General features: G+C 37.9%; 1 protein-coding gene and 1 non-coding gene across 5 annotated transcripts in view; both read right to left on the reverse strand.

Annotated features, from left to right (window-relative positions):
* The window catches only part of LOC124168313 (cell growth regulator with RING finger domain protein 1-like), a 257,644-nt gene that overhangs the window by 73,202 nt on the left and 163,525 nt on the right, over positions 1–20,917 (reverse strand). The gene's annotated exons all lie outside the window — the stretch shown is intronic.
* Positions 18,800–18,883, reverse strand: Trnal-uaa. Its single transcript has one exon. It is a non-coding gene; the product is annotated as a tRNA-Leu (tRNA).

The following is a 20,917-nucleotide window of genomic DNA, read 5'->3' on the forward strand; positions in this document are numbered from 1 at the left end:
TTTTACTTGGAAATGTAACTCATTGTTAGTTGAAGACTCAACTCAATATAAATAAATTTGCATTAAGGTGTGAAAAAATCAGAATTGATTGGAGAGCTGGGTTAAATAATTATTAGGATTGTAAACCAGTTACGATGACGAGAGAAATTTTGCTTTGTAAATTCCATTTACAGTAAATGTTGGAGGTGAAGTAGCTATAACGATGCACCTATAAAACAAATTCTAATTTAATTTTACCAATAAAGACTATATCAATTTTAACTTTTCCTGGATATCAGACAATTACTTATACCACTTATTTTTTTATCAGAGCGCGAACCGGGTTTCAATGAATTATCATCATCTTCAGGCGCAAATTATGATTTGTTTATCTTATTATTGTCACCTAGTTACTTGATGAATTTTAATACGGACGTCAGAATAGGGGAAAAGGATGATATCCATGAAAACTTATAAAAGAATACCACAAAGTAAATCAAGAGTTAGTGAATTTTATATCAATTTTTTAAAATAAGATATTAAATGCAGGTGTTTAACCTATGTGATTCTATCTATGTAGCCGTGAGGACGGAATGCATTAAATTCTGAAACGCTGACAAAGAATTATTTTTTGATCACCCGGACTGACGACTTACACTCGATATTTTTAACGAATGCATAAATCAACAAGTCAAGAAGGAAGGTACTGCGTTTTGTTGTATCATGAAAAAAGCAGGAATTTCAAAAGGTTACGTACAATAGAGCCTCGTAAATTTTCCATGAAGATATCGTTAAAACGTCACCTAATATTAAGACTGGTGCCACAAATTTGGATTTAACGCCCCAAATCTACGAGAATCTGAAGTAGTATCCTTTCAGGCACAATGTCCTGGAACCAGTAGAAACGCTGAATTACGACCTTGAAATTTCCGCGGAAAACTGCTTGTTTTTGAGTAGTGTATGGGGTACAAATTTTTAGTTTACTTAAGTCCATTATTTTTCGGAGAAAGAAACGAATTCACATGCCTATCCGTTCGGAAAATTATCTCTCTTAATTTATTATGTCTGTCGGACTTGGAAATGTATTGGGGTCAGAGTCCGTAGGGAGGGGGGACAATTCTTTCTTGGCCGTAGCCTCTACATGTTCAATACCAATCTATCATGGATAATATCATTACAATTACTAATATTTTAGGAATTTTAACTTAGGAGATTACACTTTCTATATGTATACCACGTGCTATGAATGTTTTCGATAATCACAAAGTGCACATGCAGCGTAATCCATGCTGCGTATAATTATTCCAGTTAGAACGTAGGTTTCCGCGGCGATGGTTCGATCTCTGCATTTCTTCAGGGTTTTCTTCCGCGTCAGCTTGTTTGTAGACAACAGTTTCGCTGCCTATCCTGCCAGCAAAACTGTTGTCTACAAACAAGCTGACGCGGAAGAAAACCCTGAAGAAATAATAATTCCAGTATAGCCAAAAAGGCTTCAGGTTAACTCGCCGGGTATCATTTAGATCTAGTTCCATCACATAATGACGCTTTAACCGCCGATTTCGGAACTGTAAGTTTGCACAACAGGCCATCCCGAAAACAAGTCAATGGCTGGTCTAAATTCATCAATAAAACAAGAGGGGATGATAATAAGACACGGACGGCCTTGAATGTCATGGAATACCACACCAAAGCAGGATACGATTACCAAATAGGGTGGTTTCCTATTATTTTTTTATTGCCTTAATCGAAAGATTATTACCCCTGAAGTACGTATTACACACTTTTAGATTTTTAAATGACGACATCTATTTTTCGCGATTAAATGAAAAGTGAAAAATTTCAAGCGCGCGAAAACGCGACGCGTAAGTAGGAATGATGGGAAAAAGTCCGTGCGACGCATTTCTGGTTCCCCCTCCCGCCTTGTGAGGTGACCTTGATCGAGGCTCTGAGCGCTGATAGGACGCAGGATGCTAACGGGTAGCTGAGTACCTTGCTGGCTGGTAGCGCTTGGTTTAATAAAAGGTTTATTAATACCTTATCAAACGAAGAAAACTTTCCGACCTTAGGCAGTTTCAATAGGTGATTATTAAGACATGTTTCCCTGAGCTCTGTGCCTCATGCATGCATTGGTAACCTCAGACGATGTATAACTCCTATCCTCTCGTGTAGAAACTAGGTCTCTGTGACGTCACGCGGAGTGGAATCGCATGGGCGCCAATCTGGCCTTTTTCAAATGAGGATAAAATTTGACCCTTGCCATTCGTCTACACCGGTATTTCAAAAACCAAATAACTAGTGTATTATGAATACACTAATGGTGGGTAACGAATCGCAATCAATGCCTTTCGTTTTCTTTGATGAAGGAAACTACCCTATTGAACGAAGGAACTGTCAATCGGAAGGTTTTCATGAGGCGAATGGGATGGTTACCATGACGATGAAGTCAATAACACACGTTAATGGACGAAGATCCGAATTTCACAACCTAATCACTGGAATGTCTTTTGGTAGGGAAGCAAGAAGGATATATTGATGAAGTCAGTACTTCGATTAATAGATTACAGAGGAAATACGATATAAAATAACAAAAGAAAACGCTTGCTAGTAATAAATTATCTACAAAACTATAACGACACAAATTGAATGACAGCATTTAAAATCGCGGGCGTTGATTCCATCCACCAATTGTACAAAGGAAAACTATATTTTTAAAACTTTCCCCCTCCAAAATCTATTTCCCCATTTTTGCAATCATCATAAAAACCTACCATTGTAGTAATATCTAAAATTGGATGATAATATTCCATTGTGGAACTTGTTAAATAGATTAAAACCTAAGGTTTGAACAGTGGTAACTTTCATCATCCAAATAGTTGGCATATACTTACACTTCTAATCAAAATATCATTTACAACTCAAAGATACTTAGCAGATTTTTGCCGCTATCACTTCACTTCCATAATCACGAGTATTTTACAATTATGAGACAAAATTTAAGCAGTCTTTGAAATTTATGAAACTTATTTATCTTAACTACTTCGTAGCAGTATGCGTAGTTCATGCTATGAGAAGGGCTTAAGACATCCTTAAACAAAGAACACTGGAGGTATTTGGTGGCTCGGGGAAGGGAACTGGCGCCCCTACCCAGAATGAGTGCAATTCAGACGCATGAGGCTTAGTCTTGAGTGACCTCTGCCCTCACCTATTCAAACCAACCTTCGAGTCGAAACACTGAGGTCATGAGTAATGATTGCTAAAAACTGACCACATCCACACGTAGGCAAATATTAGTGTGATAGCCAATTAATCGTTGTATTAGGAAGCTCAGTACGTTTTGGGCTATAAAACTCAATTAAAACTCGCTTTGAGGGGCCATTGGGGCATAGAATGGGCTGAGCTTGATGATTCTATACAGGATGATACCAGAAGAGCAAGCAAGATATACAAAAACTGAGTTTGAATGACGTAGACATTACGCAAAATTTACTTGTAAAGTGAATAAAAACGAGTGCATTCCATTTTCTTACCAAGACTCTTTGAGACGACCTGTTATAATAGGTTCCTGATACCACACTCTTTGTGTTCCCATTAGTATAGTTAAGGTGATAAACAGTTTATCACCAGATGATACAAAAACGAAAAAAAGTAACTAGTCGCCCAGAAATATCTTCGCACACATTTCCGCACACATTTCTATACTTACAAAACGACACGTTGCCCATAAGAAAGAATGAAACTTGTATCTTTAAGAGTCATTGCAGCAAATATTGATCGACTCGAAGGGGTATTTCCAGCGAAAACAATTACGCTTAACTTTAAACCACAATGTTCGTGTAGCAGATTTCACGGACAGAGCCGTGACTGTATGTTTTTCGAAATTGCGAAGTCATTCACTCCAACTCGAGTCCCTAATAGGAAGATCACATCACGCGATTGCCTTTTGGGCAATAACATAGGTCGCGCGTGCAAGAGTATGCGCAAGGAAAAACTCAAGGTTTAGCCCACATTATGTAAGATGTGACGGAAATAAGCGGGAATTCCTATTATTGAACCATCCTCATGGCACGTCTAAAAATCGAATGGGTTGACTTAGTGAAGAATTAGGAAGTTTCGAAAAGGCGGCAGAGAACACAGGCCTTGCGACAACCTCAACAGGACGCAACACTACAGCTCGACTGTTGTATTTTGTCTTTTGCAGTGGCGCATTGCTTGGTTAAAATTAATGCTATCATCTTGAGTTGTTTAAGGCAAAGATAGTACACCCTTGTCAACAATTAATTGCATCTTAAATATAAGCAGAGTAACTAGCGATAGAATAAACTAGAGAGAAATTATCAACAGAGTAGCTTAGGCGAAGGAAGCACTCTACAAAAAAGAGAGGTACTCACAGGAAAAATTAAAATTACACAGAAGTAAAGAAAATATTTTATCAGAAATTACATTTGGAGTATGCTTCTTCACAGAAGTGAGGCATTGACAGTGATAGCAGCGGTGAAATCAAGGGTGCAGGTAATTGAAAATGGGTGCTATTCAAGAATGATCAAAGTCAAATGGATCAACAGAGAGAGCAATATTATATTGCTTTATTGAGGAAGTCTTAAGAAAAGCAGCGGAGAAGAGAAGCCTAATGAAAACCTAATTAAAAGGGCGGAAATACTTAATCGGCGATATTTTAAAGCATGGTGGCCAGATGAAGACTCAGAATTCCCAAGGCTTTATTCCACCGGGCAGCTTAGGGTGTTAAAAGAATTATGTTACCACAAAAACAATAATATTAATAAAAAATCTAACATTTCCGAGCTAAATTAACTTCCGAGATCAAATAATTTTGTGTCCATTGCCTATAGTTCGATTCTCTAGAAAACTAAGAACTGTAATCGAGTTTGAGGCTATTTCTCAGGATATTACATTTACAGTTCATAATTGACAAAAAAGATCCTTTGGAGGTTCATTGGCGCATTCTGAAATCCCATTTTTCAGCGGCACGTAATCCCAACGTCAAGAGGAGTGCAATAAAAGAAAGGTACTAAATAAACTCTATGTAACATAATTGTACGCCGTGGTGGCAAACGTCTTTTAATTTGCTATTTTCTTAAAGGTGGCTTTTAAATACTTACCTCAAATTTTATAATGAATTTATGTTACTCATAACATTTAAACTGCCCACAAGTGAAAAATAATTGATTAATGTTTATATAAACATATTTTCCCCAAATATAGTTCTCATATCTTCGTAAATTAACACCAGCCTAGGAGAGGATCCTTGTCCTACAAGTAGTAAAGATTACTTCAAGTAGGGGGATGATTCGTAGATATATATCCTTGCACGGGAGGGAATCATAGGCTACCCAAGCGGAACTCAAACCCGCGAATTGTCGATTGTAAGGAAAGGACTTTCAGCACAACGCCACCGGGTCTGGTGAGATTCTCCAAGATAAAAAACTGTGGAAAACTCGAACTAGCCGAATGATTTCTAGTTTAAAAAGCAGAGATGATGCAAGAAGAGTGTAAAAGCTGATCACAAAAGGAGAGACGGACACGTATTAGCGGGCAAAGCAAGTAATGGAAAGTGTGACAGGGGACAGAGATAAAGGTGAAGAACTCCGACTGACCGTGAGTCATATGCAAATCCCTAGGCGCGCTTTTATTCCAGCATTTAGTCATGCATGACATGGTCGCAAGATTAACTTATCGCAGCGAATTTTTAATGAGAATGACGCCTGAAACTAAGCCTAATGCAATATAATTCATGACATAAAATCTTACTAAATAAATGTAATTACGTTAACATCCAGAATGAATATGGAATTATGTACATAAAAATAGCTTCATAAAATGGACTAGTTTTTGAAGTTGTTTTTATGAGGGCATAGTTAAAATATTACGTGAAAATTATTAAATTAATTTTAAGTTCGCTTATTTTATTAGAAAATCGGTTTTAAATCTGCCACTCATCGCGTAGGATATAGATACACGTGATTAATATGGTGTTATTGCTAGGAAATATTCTTGTACCAACGAAAAAATAAAATCAGTGAATTACATTGAAAGGGCAAAATCAATGCGTCCATTGGATTAGCTGAATCAAGATGATACTAACTAACGAAACTAATACAATGGAATATAGAAGAAAACAAATACATACGGTACGAAAAAGTTTGAACACAACAAAAGGATTATTTATCACACCACTTAACAAGCGTTACAACCCTATAATTAGCTAATCAAACACGATTACAGATGAAATTACAAGCAGACTAGATAATAATGAAGAAATTTTATGCTGGAAGAGATTTGACAACTAACCTGATAACCGTGTTGCCTCAATTTCGAAAAGTTATTTTTTCAAAATACAGGTACACTTCAATTTCTACATTTAATTTTTATTCGGTTCTATGGGTTGAAAACTTCTCTTCCCAGCATGCACCAACCTTAACCAGTCAAAATTTGGCATCAGAAATTTAATTTCCTATTTTAATAAGATGTAAAAGAAACTTAACGCTCGATATTTTGGGATTTTTGGAACCCCTACTAAAAATCCATGTTAATTAAATTAAAATTTATCACTCTAACCCCCCAAGCTACTAGAAACCTGCTCCATTCAAAGGTTAATTGCTTCATTGAGGTGAGAATCGGAAACAAAATACGCTGATCAATACATTCTAAAAGTTTCCTCCATCATCCTCTAAACAGACAGTGCACAAATTAGTTTCCACCACCGTGATGCAAAACAACAGTTATCTTGGGTACAAAAAATACGACATTTAACATGCATGTAGTAATGCTCGTGACACGGTGATCAGTTCTGATATGAAAGACTCGGTGACTTGAAAATCTATTTATTTCACCCTTACTATAATCATCCTGTCTCTCTCCATTTACTTTAGCCGAACCAATGTCGCAACGGCAAAATCAAATACCTGCTGACGCACAAAAACATGTGACAGCAATTCCCGCAGTAACGGATAGGAAAAAGTGAGTGTGGAAACTAAAACTCATTCGCGTCATGTTTGTAAGCCATCAAGGCACTAGACAGCAAGATGAGATTATTTCTCTAAATGATCACATCACGCCTGCCGTCAATTTAATAATCACCTACGCCTTAAGCACTGAATACGTCTCACTCTCTTTAAGACTGATAATCCAGAATATCTTTTATTCACGTTTAAATCAAAATCAGCCTCTGATTCTAGAACTACGAGAACTGCCCTTCCTACGTCCTAATCCTCGGACGTAGGAAGGGCAGTTCTATATATATACCCGTCTTATATATTTTCTGTAATATTTTTAATCTTTACAATTCTTGTAATCTTTGAAATTCCCAGAATCGTTAAAAAAATTCTCTCCTCCGTCTTTTTAAGAAAAACTATTGAATTATTAAGTGAGTGAAGACTTACATTAATATATTAAATTTATCTGTATGGTATATTTCAGTAATTATCTGGGAGTCTTTTTTCTGATTTTTCTTTTCTTCCTGATTCTTACTGTATCTTCACTCCATGCACTTAAGGTAATTTTACTTCAGTGTAATATTTTTGCTTACTGCCAAGAGAATTGTGCAAGGCATAGTTTTACTGCTTGAGCAGAAATTGTTATATGAGCGTTTCTACGCGTCACTGACTGACCGTTACACCCAGTTTTTGTTCATATATTTCCCCTTTGACTCAATACAAATCAATGTAGGAACTTTCTGGAGGATTCCTCCAAAAATAAGTTAGTGAAAGCATACACTGGCTCTGGTACCACCCTGTGACCCCTGTAGAACCGGAGATTTTAAACTTCAAAGTCGTCGTCACTGACTGACAAAAATGAAACTCCGTTTTTTGACATCGTCACGTTTCTTATGATTGCTCTGAAATTATTCATGATAAAGAAAATCCACGAAATTCGTAAATTAGTTCTAGGTGTTGTTTAAACGTATGCAAAATCGTGACTTTGTGTAAGTAATGGTTTCCTCTCTTTGGTCATAAAAATGGAGCGTCACTGACTGACGGGAATTGTCACAGACTGACACATGTGATTTGACGCTTGTTAACTTTTCTTTTTCATGGAATGAGCATTGCAAAATATACATATTGAACCCAGAAATTCATATAAAAGAAACCTAAGAGTGGTATAGCCAGGAGGTATGCCCATGGGGTACGCCCAGGGGGTCCGGACCCCGCCCCCCGAAATATAAAAAACACAATTATTTTCCTTCAGAAAAAGTGTTAAAATTAGTTTAAAAACCCCTACCTTATACCCTGTTTTAAAAAATTTCCCCCTGTATCGGACACCCCCCCCCCCCCGAACGAAATTATTGGCTACCTCATTGAGACGTAAGCACATAGTATGTATTATATCCAGTATTTCAGATCTCAACAATCATTCCACTCCTATGCCCCGCTTTCACAACAAACGTACCGAAGCTACGCGACGACAATGAAGGTGACGGTGCAAGCGGCATGCCGAAGGCAATGATTAGCAAAAAGATGAAATACTCCGCTGTGTAAACAAATAATTTACTGAGAACAATAAAACTTATATGGCATTATTACTCGAGGAACATACTATGCCACAAATTTAGTGTACCAGTCGGGGCCAATGAAGCGCACGCACCAAAATTTGAAACCTGAGCACTACCAAAGCTTAAAATGTCAGTCAGTGACGGCGCTCAAGAGCAAAAACGGTGAATACCAGAGAATTTTTTAATTCTGATCTTTCATCCTTGTGATGGACTTGATTAGGATACGAAACGATTTATCTCCGGCATCCTTCGTTTTCGGTCAGCGGAAAAAAATGGATGTCAATCGTCACTGACAGACACCAAAACGGTCACGCACTGTTGCATTACATTCCTCTGCAGGAACATGTGACTTTCAAGTATTGATGAAATGGATTGGTAAGTAAAAGTCATGATTGGGGAGGATGGTTGACTTGAAATTTTCATGGAAAAATCGTATCTTCGTTAAGAAATCTTCAGTAATAGAATGGCTCAGTAAACGGAATCATTTGCTCATTTAAACAAGAACTCAATTCCGCGGCGTTTTCGTAAAAAATGGTTGGAGTATGGGGTTAAAAAAGTACGGATTATTAAAATTTGAAATATTTACACCATTTCAGGACTTTGAACGGTCCATTTATCTCAAATGGAATTTTTGAACCCTGGTATGACAGTTACGTAGAAACGCTCATATGCATTCGTATAAGGAAATCCAGAGCATAAATAAACTTCATCCATTCATTCATCTCGAACCCAGATCATAGTATTTAGTTTTTCTCTCAAAGCCTAAACCATAAACATACTACACTATCTTTCCATCATACCTTGCACAAAGAGGGTAGGGTGCAATGTTTGTTGGCTTCTACACATGCGGAACGTAATCATGTTTCAACGGATCAGCTAATTTATGAATGTAAGGAAAATGGTAGCAATGGAATTCATCTTTACCCTTGGGTTCTTCTATGAGTCCCAAGGTAATAAAATGCCTGTACTAGCCATGATACTATTAGCCGTGAAAAAGCGTGCACGCTGAAGCAATCACCCACAAGATGAATTTAAGGCGTGTAAAATACGACTTCGTATGTCATGTGCATTTGCATTTATTTACAAATTTATTTATTAATGTGCAAAATATTACACAGAATTAATACAAATTGAACAAATAATAATTGAGTAATTGAATAGGGTGGTTTCCTATTATTTTTTTATTGCCTAAATCGAAAGATTATTACTCCTGGAGTACGTATTTCGCGCTTTTAGATTTTTAAATGACGATATCTATTTTTCGCGATTAAATGAAAAGTGAAAAATTTCAAGCGCGCAAAAACGCGACGCGTAAGTAGGAAAGTCAGTGCGACGCATTTCTGGTTCCCCCTCTCTCCTTGTGAAGTGACCTTGATCGAGGCTCTGAGCGCTGATAGGACGCAGGATGCTAGGGGATAGCTGAGTACCTTGCTGAATGGTAGCGCTTGGCTTAAAAAAGGTTTATTAATACCTTATCAAACGAAGAAAACTTTCCGACCTTAGCCAGTTTTAATAGGTGATTATTAAGACATGTTTCCCTGAGCTCTGTGCCTCATGCATGCATTGGTAACCTCAGACGATGTATAACTCCTATCCTCTCGTGTAGAAACTAGGTCCCTGTGACGTCACGCGGAGTGGAATCGCATGGACGCCAATCTGGCCTTTTTCAAATGAGGATAAAATTTGACCCTTGCCATTCGTCTAAACCGGTATTTCAAAAACCAAATAATTTGTGTATTATGAATACACTAATGGTGGGTAACGAATCGCAATCAATGCCTATTGTTTTCTTTGATGAAGGAAACTACCCTATTAGCAAAATACCTCAAATGTTATTTTTCTAATTTAAATACTTTTTTCTATACTACCGAACACTATAACCGAACAGAATTAACCGTTTGATATTTTTTCATGCTGTACCTATCCCCACACGACACGTTTGCGACAAATAAAAATATCAATTATCTATTAACACCAGACGTATCGGTTAAATAGTAGAGCTCAATTTATTTCTGGCTAAAAGCTTAATTGATGAACCTGGATAGCGTAGTGGTTCGGAAAGCCTGAGGTCCTTGGTTCGATTACCGGTCCAGGAGAATTTTTTCTCATGGTAATTCACGTTGTTACCATTTTGACCGAAATTTGAATTGGTAATCTAAATGAGAGCATACAATCCTGTCCAGGATGTTTACCACCTGGTGAATTACTCGAGAAATGCTTCTTACAAATCTTTACCGAGTGAACCTGGAATCCCACAAAAAAGTTTAGTACCTTTCTTTGCAAAGCGGGTACGCGAAGAATGATGAGCAAAAACAACGAACGTTTCCATGTTCATCTTAAGACGCTAGAGTCTATGAGAGACATGTCATTACCAAATGGAAACTCCCTTGGCGAAAAAATTATCGGGGGACTTCCCAAACACAGAAGTACACCCTTCTTCAATCAATACTAAAGCATGACAACACACGACAATACGATGAGATGGCAATTATAGGATAATGGATCAGGCGAAAAACAAGTTCCAATGTGATTCCTTTCATCTTTGAACGAATCGTATTCATATTAGCGCCGTTCACCAATCATTATACGTTTTGCAATAAACTAGGTGGTTTCAGGCGCATCGTCCAGAAAAGATCATCATCATTAGTCAACTATCCTAAGATTGGTTTGACACAGCTCTTCATTCTTCTCTCCTATCCACAAACCTTTTCGTAGCGACGTATTTCTTCTCTTTTAGATCCTCTATAACCTGCCAGACATAACTCATTTGGGGCCGCCTCATGCCCTTCTTCCCTTCCACCTGTCCTTCAGCGATTGTCTTCATCAGGCCATCATACCTCAAAATGCGGCCAACTTAGTTGCCCCGTCTTCTGCTTAAGGTTTTTAGGAGGCTTCTCTTTTCTCCCACCCATCTAAGCAATTCCTCGTTACTGACACAGTCAATCAATTTTATCTTCATCATTATTCACCAGAAAAATATGGTGTCGGAAAAATAGAAATAGAGGTAGCCTACAATAGATTTAAAATTAAGTTAAGTTAAATGTAATATTTCAAATCTGTCGAAGACATGTGCACGGACCAAAGCTTAATGAGGAGAAAACTATGTCGAGCTCTTTTCCAAAACAATTTTATCATAAACGCTCTTCTAAGAGCGAAAAATAAACCACCTATAAATACAACAGATCTTTAAACCCCTTCGTCAGTAGAATAAAACCTTGTCAAATATTGGACAACAACTCAAAAAAATAACACGTGAGAGAACTTTTGGGTATTGACGATAAGTTGCTCACACATTTTTCACTCAAAAATATATTTTTATGACCTTAGAAGATAAAAATGTCCCAAAAAAATCAGAACTCTTCATCCTGAGGACTCATTCCGCTACGAATTTTTTTACATCACGTAGTAGTTCATTATCAGAAAAATAAATTTACATTTAATTAGAGGGATGATCTTATTTAAAAAAAACGCAACACTTAAAAGAATTTAAAGTCATGCATTCCACAGCCAGCAAACGATTAAGTGACTACAAATACAACTAAACGATGCATAGCTAAGAGTGAACAATACTTACGTGCGTTTTGAGAACGAGCAACATGAACAGAATAAAAGGGTTCCTTACCTAAAAAGGAAAAGAAAATTGAGTTAACACAACATTGAACAGAAAGAGAAAAAAGTGACACTTAAATGCTAATTTAAATAAGGCTTTCTCAGGTTTCCTGCCGGGTGAGAGTGTCTGTTTTCTCCAGCGTTTCTTGGTCTTGGTCTGACACGTTCCTCGTTATCAGGGAATGATGCTAGTGTCACGACCGTGGTCAGGTTGTCCACCCGTACTCTCCACTTTCAGCCTTGTGTTGAAAGTGCTTTTCTTTTTCCTTCAGCACGCCGAAGAGGGCTACCTTGTTGCCGAAATACGTATACGTCTGGTTCCTCTCGTCCCTTTGCCGACCCCTGACAACGCTCTATTTGGAGCTATTCTCCCGGAAGTGTGAAACCATCTGTGGGTGAGTGAATGTGTGTGTGACTGGTTATTGAGTGCATGTGTATCCAAAAACCACTGGTTATCCTTAGCAGGCTTTTCCTATGAAGATTCCCGGTTTTTTGTGGAACAAGAAGCCTTAGTTGAGGTCCCTACAGCCCTCACAAAGGATCTTATTTTGATTGTTTGTTCTGAGTGAATGTGTGAGTTGTTTTAGGCTACTCTGGTTGAGAGGCTGAGGTTTGGTCCCCGCGGTGAAGTCCCGCTTCCCGCACACCAACACAGTGACAATTTTTACTTGCAAGGTGGACGAGCTATGGGAGAATTTAATACGACCATTTGTGTATCTACCTTTTCTACATGTATTTATACTTGAATCGCAGTTGTAGTATCTTTGTATTGGTGGACGCCGAATTAAGTCCTCCAATGACTTTGGGCGTCCATTAATTACGTGAGGTAATTTTGGCGATTTTTGTGAGACTTGGCTCAAATCTCTCTCCCCCTCCCTCTAATCTCACGTGAGATTTTTCAAAATGCGTATTTTCACTTTAAACGTGTTAATTTATGCTTATTGTGATGGATTTATTAAAACAACAATTAGTTTAATTATTATTAGTTAAGACTAGTATTTAAGATTACTAAGATCTTTAAAAAATCGGAAAATATTACGTGATACTTGCCAGAATTCCCTCTCTTCCCCACGTGAGATTGGTTGAGAATCGGCTTGACACCTTCTCCCCTAAACGACTCACAAAAGTAATGGATGTCCCCTTATAGTTTTCAGCACTGGATGCCAAGATTTGATCAATATAGACACGCTGAGGAACACATGGAGCTGGTGCTGAAAAAAGTTAATGGGAAGAGACTGCAACTGTGAAAGTATAAATCCAGGATATTTTAATGACACCAGCATCATTCCCTGATGACGAGGAACGTGTCGGACCTCGCAACGTTGGAGATAACGGACACTCTCACCCGGTTGGAAACTCGGGAAATCTTTATTCGGTATATTCGCCAGGAAAACACTAGATCTAACTTAACATTTCCTTTGTTTTTTAATTATTTTTTATCTATCTGGATGGGTAAATCGCAAAAATCGTAAAAAAATTCTCTTTTATCGGCATAAAGGTCAAGACATGTCAATGCTGAAGCCATTCTGCGAGTTTTCTGGCAGTCGCTCCGTAGTTCACTCTTGGTGAAAGAATCAATTGAGGCAGTGTAGTGATTGAGATTGCTACTAACCTTAAACTAACAACGTAAGGTCAGAAATGACTTGAGCGTGTGGTGCGGAGGACGTGCAGTTGCCCTATCCGTGCAGTACCCGCCAGTCGCTTGTGTGGTGTTTTTGCGGAGGTTGAAAACAAACCTCCCCCGTATACGGTGGGGGTGTTTGTATACCATCCGCTAACATATAAAAGGAAATTCTCCAACGAAATTACGCTTAGCATTAATAAAGTCCTTTACTGTTCGCGGGAAAAACGAATTCTATATACGAATACCAATCCGTTCGGCAAAATATCTATCTTAATTTATCGTTTTTGTCGGGTCTGGAAATATAGTGGGGTTAAAATATGATTTTCTCCGTGCAGCTCAGAAAGATAGCCATTCTCAACTGCTCCAACAATCTAAACCCAGAGCGCAACCTCCGAGTATCAAGCGGCTCGCAGCCTAATTTGTTTAACATCCGTGTAATTGTTGTTGTAACAGTTGAGAATAGATATCTTTCCAAGCGACACAGAGAAAATCATATTCATCATTATCATAGAACAGACATATTGAAAATGTCTTTCTTCCAGGATCCATAAGAGACTATAACGGCAGCGTTAGATCTCACAAACAGATTAGATAGATGACTTGTGGTGTAGCTTACTAACCTTAATTTTATTATCATTTCTAACAGCATGTTTTATAATCTCTATCGTAACAGGCTCAACTTTGTGGAGGTTCATTCTAATAAATAAAAGCGAACAAACTATGTATAAATCCACCAATATACATAGTTTGTTCGCTTTTATTTATTAGCATGTTTTATGTGTTCTAGCTTTATTGGCAAAAAACATGAATGAGTAGTTGGCAAGTTCTGCTTTTGAAAGAATGCGGTGGTATAATTTGCTAGTATACGAAACGTTTTTGGCTCCGTGTGGTATGTATGTGGGAATCCTATTGCGTGCCGCATACTGGTGAATGATCACCCCCTGCCAAACGCCCTATAGGTGCATCGCAGGGTATTATGTAGATGTAACGCATTCTGTACGTCCGTAGCAGTTTTTGACGAATCGTGCAGCTTTCTTTGTACATTATTAAATTCACGGATTAAGATTTTGAATACAGAAGTATAAGGAGCAGTGAAAGGAGAAAATAGAAGAGAAAAGAGAAGTCTGAAAATGAAAGACGAAGTGAGCATGAATAGAAGTTAAAGATGAAGCTCTTAAAATCATGGAATATGCCCGGGAAAGGAGAAGCTGGAGAAACTAAGTAGGACCATGCCAGTGGGTAGACAACCATTTGATGATGATGATGATCATTAAAATCTGCATCATCATTCAAGTTCTACAAGCTACGAAGGCATCTTCCGGACGTTACTCGAGTGCTTCGCTGTGGCGGTCGGCTATTAGCCCGAACTCGAAGCACCCGCCTAATGCCACGCGCGTACAGAAAAGAGGTCGCGAGACTCCGCTAAGCAAACCGCTGGAAAAGCCCCAAGATGAGACCGCGGGCGGAGCAGTTGGCCGCCTGACAAGTGATCACTTGCCGTGCGTGTCCACTGACCTCCCTTTCTACGATCGTCAATACGCTCCAGGCAACAAACCTCCGAATAGAACTTCCACGAACAAACGGTTTACACTATCCCATTTTTTTTAAAACTTTGATTATTGCTATTCAATTATTAAATACTTTAGCCTGAACGATTACTCATCCATTTTTCGCTTTGCCTTTTTTACACAGTTGATGTAATTATTGAAAATCATGCATTATAAGCATTTTTAAACCTTTCACTACGTTTTTTTTATATTTACTACTATTTTTTGGGTAACTCAATGTTCTATGAATCATGTTTATTATTTTTGTGTGACTGAGAATCACTTCGTAATTTTACAATTTTCTTTGCATTAAAATTTGTTGATTTTAACGAAAAACATGTTCTTTATAGAAATTGTTTTCTTACAGTTACAGTTACCATTACTGTGTTCTGTCGTTCACAAAAATATTTGAGAGCAAAAAGACGGAATGTGCTATAAATATCCGTATATTCTTGATATAAAAATGGTAATTGAGCTTTAAATTGGCTCAGATTAATCATACGGTTGGCACAATCACTTCTGCGGTTCTTGTACGTAATTCCCCCTTTACTGATTTTGCCTCATGATGTCCAATGATGGTTAAAAACGTCCGTAATAACAATATCCAGAAATCGTTGTTTTAACTCCGTTGCAACAAGATTGCACAAAGTCAACGCTAATCCTATGATGTTCCCCATTTTTACGATTGGGTAAATCACAAGACAATAATTAAGAGAGTTGAGATGACGGAAACATTGTCTTTGGGGCAAAATCGGAGATTTAAGAGATGAGGCCGGAAGGTAAATATTGGGGGCATTGAAAGAGTCTAAATGATATCGCATACCTCCTACTCGTCCGGCCAATTTTTGGTGACAGATCACCCGCGTAAAAATTATGATATCATCTTGAAATTTTCAGGATGCAAGTACAAATGAAACTGTTGAAAATTTTCCTTCATGCCAAATATAAGAAACACTCATTAGAAAATAGATAAAAGAAACAATAAAAAAATCTAAGATACAGACAAATTCTAAAAACGGTCAACTTTATATGCTCTAAAAAGTTCAAGAGAGAAGAAAACGTTTTAATGGAGTAATCTGTCGCCATAAAGCCGATTGAGCTTAGGACATGCGTCCTCGTAAGGGAAGCATTAAAGAAATGCGGCAAGAGTTATGGGCAGCAAAAATGTTTACGTCCATGCGGAAGGCGATTAAAATCCCATCAAGTGGTACAGATCTTTGTACTACTAAGAACTTAAAGAGGGAGCTTGTTCGCGGAAAACACTATTTATAACATTTATGTCAGCAGTATCTCTTTTCTTGCATGTATGCTGGCCATACGCGGAAGGGAAACAAGGAAAGAAGTAATTTGAAGAGTTACTATGGAAGAATGCCTGTAAAGTTGGAAACGCAAACATGACATCATTGCAAAAGTTTATCGGAAGATGGAGTTATTTCGTACGGTGGAGTAAAAGAAACATAAGGGAAAGGCAGAAGCAAAGTTTTATTAGCTATGGAAGTTCTATTCAAATGTTTTTGACTGTTATCTCTGTTTATAAAAGTTAATAAGTTAAAAATAGAGGATTAAATACTTGTACTCTACGCTATTTCATATAATGACGATTCATTCTTACGGAAATCCCAAGACTTAATCGCAGTCCAAAAAAGCGCTGTGACTAATTAATGTTAAGATAACAGCAGGTCTAGTGGGAATCTGTCAATAATTGTGCAAACAACAAAAAAACCACGTGGGCACGATGCGTGGAGGAGCAGAATAGCTGAGATAAGGTGACCCACTCAGCATAACTGCGCGACGTCATTAATCTGTTCAGAAAGAACTTCAACAGCTACGTCATTTTTTCCAGGGAATCCATGTTTTGGTCAAAAATGTCATCATCAATGCAGAACCTACTTGTTCATTGATTTTTACATCTTGGTTATATCTCTTCCTCGGAGAAACGGCAAATTTACCAAACAATTCGTAATAATTCGCATAAATGAGACATAGGGACCCGATGGAGGAGGCTTCGTTGAGGCTTCATTTTTGAGGCTACTTCGGGCTTCATCTGTTTTAAAAAATTTCAGCAGCGTAGGGATAATTTATAATTAGTATTTTTTTCTATAATCTTTGGAATAATATTTGATACATCATATGACCATGACAAAATCTATCTAGAGTCCAACTGGAGAATACTCTATACTAATACTCGTGGATGAGCTATTCAATGAATGAATGAATGTATAAAATTTTATTAATGCTTTATGTTTCCCCGTAAGAGCCAAAACAACATTTTCAATAATTTCTGCTCAAGCAACGAAAATAAAAATACAACTGGCAGAACTGCATTTGCAACAAAAATTTAAAAAATAGAACATACAGAAGCAAACAACGGGAAGAAAAATATCAGAGTAAAAAAAACAAAAATAAATATAATTTTCCTAGGTAAGTTCCCGATGAGGCAATAATTGAAAAGCCTTTCTTAGAAAATGGATAGAGAATAGGAATCTTTTATAGATGACGGAAGGGAATTCCAGGGATTACAACTAGATATGATAAAAGACGAGAGGTAAGTTTCAAGGAAGTCCTAGAAAACCGGCTATGAACTTGCACGAGATAAATAACAAATCGAGGTGCGATTTTTGACAGATCTGGTTACCACAGTTCGACCTAGCAATTATCAAAGTCATTCATTCTTCGTCCATTTTACAGCCTACAAAATCCATTAATCTCCATTAAAAATTTGAGGACATAATTTTATTTCCCTTTTCATTTTTTTTTACCGTCAAGTCTTCTCAAGATAATCTTAATCACCTGAATGTTGATTCTTTTGAGAAGTGGTCCATGGCTTTCTCTCCAGACTCTCTAAAAGGGTTCAAGGCGCATACGAGGTTATTGAACCACCCCTCTGCCATGCTTACACAGCAAGAATGATTTCAAACGTAATGGACGGAAGGCTGAAAGTGGGGCTCGCATTTTTTTCATCGAATCAGCCATCAACTAACGGCGAAAGGGCAAGGGCAGCAAATGCCTCTCCCCAATTATTAAATCTTCCGAGAGATAAATACTACCAAGCTACGAGCAGAGAACAATTGGCTCATTCACATCACTGCAACACTTAGAATAGTGCACTGCATAACTCCGTTTTCCCAGCTAGTTCCGTCAAGTCTCTATTCTCTTCTTACTAGTGAGCAATGGGGCCACATAGAAGAGACCCCACGTCGTACCGTAGAAGTTTATTTTATACATCCACTTGAGGTTAACTGAAATCGGTTTTCAAAAATATCCGCAGCACGGCGATAGGTGCAAACGAGGTCAGAACATAATATTTTTTTACATTTTATTATTTATTCTTGAACCACCATTATACACAAATAAGTAAAAGATCAATGGTGCAAATACGCGACACTGGCCTTTTACATGGGGGTTTTAACTTAATCACGAAGCATACACGCAGATGCAAGACCTGAATAGGTGCAACACCGGGACTCAAACCAGCGACCCCTTCTATGACAGGAAAATACTTCACTTCGCCGCCACCGAGGTCGGAAAAAAATTTGTCAGGTGTGGGGTTCGAACCCACGCTCCCCTTCGGGAACCAGAACTTAAGTCTGGCGCCTTAGACCACTCGGCCAACCTGACTATATTCCTAGGTGTCCTTGATAGAAAGAATGAATCTTCAAATCAAGCATATTTTTGGTGAGAAGGGAAGTTAAAGTAATATTTATAATTCCATTTCCTGTTTAATTTTATGACACTTGCAATTAATGTCGTTATTGAATTTCCCTATGAAATCCGTCTGTTTCCGTTGGTCCGCTTCAAACATAAACTAATAGCATCGAAGAGTAATCCATTTCTCCATACTTGAAATAGAGTATTTTAATTCGCCGGTATTAATACCGGAAAGTACGGATTCGATACATATAATCGTTTCTAATACTTATACGTAATTCGGTTACCAGCCCTGATTACTGCTTATTTAAGCCCCAGCTAGAAAATTGGATTACGAAGCCGGACACAGGCGTACTAGACGTATCTAATATAAGATATAGCGCTGTCGTAAGATGGGAAAAGGAACCACGAAAAGATAAGTATTGACGAGCACGCACTGAGTAGATTTTCGTCTATCACAATTTGTAGAGCGCAATAGTAAAAACGGCCACGTGCGGACTTCACGTAACTAGAATATCGGAGTGTTTTCACCTTAATCTAGCTGCTTTGTTCAAATACTGAATTAGAAGCTATTAAAATCATTCTTATGACATGATAGCGCCTTACTGACGTATTTCATTCTTAACCATAAGGAGTATTTCCCTCATTCAGATTAACTGGGCTATTCAAGCTTTTTGTGTCATCACGCCCATTCATTAGATATCCTTCAAAACGATAGAAACCCATCCTGAATCCATAGTTAAGGATAGAATTTGAGATCGTAAGTGAATGGCGCCCTCTATATCCGTGACCTTTCCACTAGCTTCTTGTCCTCCTTTCATTTCCCAGAGATGAAGCGCCTCTAAACACGTGGTAGACGGGTCAAGAGTTATCTTGTATATTGTGTACAAATGATTTTACTCAGTAGTAAACGAGTTGACCTAGGTTTGTGTCCACAACATACAAATTTTTCCAAAATATGTGCTACGTATATTCCGCACTTATGCACACAAACTTCATATAATACCATGAGCATTGTCAAATGGAGAACAATCACAAGGTTTTTCCTAATGGACGATAGTTGCTGGAAATAGAATGCAATCTATACTTAATATGGGGTGAAGATTTCCCTCGCCTGAGCATACGAATCATCGGATTGAATATATGAAGGAATGATTCTTCGAAAAAAACCGACTAAACATAAATCCGACATTCGGAAAATAAGAATAAGGTTGCCCAGCATTTTTCGTTTGAGATTGAAGATTGTCTAGATGGTACTGGGATATGTATACTCCCATACTTTTTCCTAGATTGCTTATGAGCTGTTAAGCAGTGTTCACACGATGCATCTACCCTTGCAAGTACGTTGAAGGACAAATCTCGGATACATGCATGAAAATAGAACGAGCCACTTCCTATAGACATGCATTCGATCAATCACGCAATTTTTTGTGTTTACAAGCGATTTTGATGATGAATATGTGAGGCATCTACCCGCGCAGGTAATTGTGTCGCGTAAACAGGCCTTGATGCATTTTTTCCGCAAATTTTCAGGAATAATCATGGATCAACCACATGCAAACTTAAACCGTGTTCTTATATCCTGTATAATCATGCATTCATTTTTTCTACCGTAGTAGTCTCTTCTTTAAGTATTATCACCGAAATTGCGATTAATACGTATACTACAGTACTACGTATACTACAGTACTACGTATAATACAGTACTGCAACAAAAAATTCTATCCTCGCACCATTCCATGAAAATTAAGTTCTTATCTCTTTCGGGTAATATTCCGTCTTCTTAACTTTCCTAACAATCTTAACCTTCCATTTTTTGCACTATTTTCTCTCTCGAAAGCAGTGCCAATGATTTGCATGATTGCTGACAATCAAGGCTTGTGATTGCCGCGAGGAAAACGGGTTACTGGGTTGCAGGAACTCGAGCATGCCGTGATTCATCGCGAATGGGAGTGGAGGTTTTGCTTTGTGATGGATCTCCAGTTCCTTCGAGGCAGACTCATC

The sequence above is a fragment of the Ischnura elegans genome, chromosome 11, assembly GCF_921293095.1.
Source record: "Ischnura elegans chromosome 11, ioIscEleg1.1, whole genome shotgun sequence".
Taxonomy (NCBI): Eukaryota; Metazoa; Arthropoda; class Insecta; order Odonata; family Coenagrionidae; genus Ischnura; species Ischnura elegans.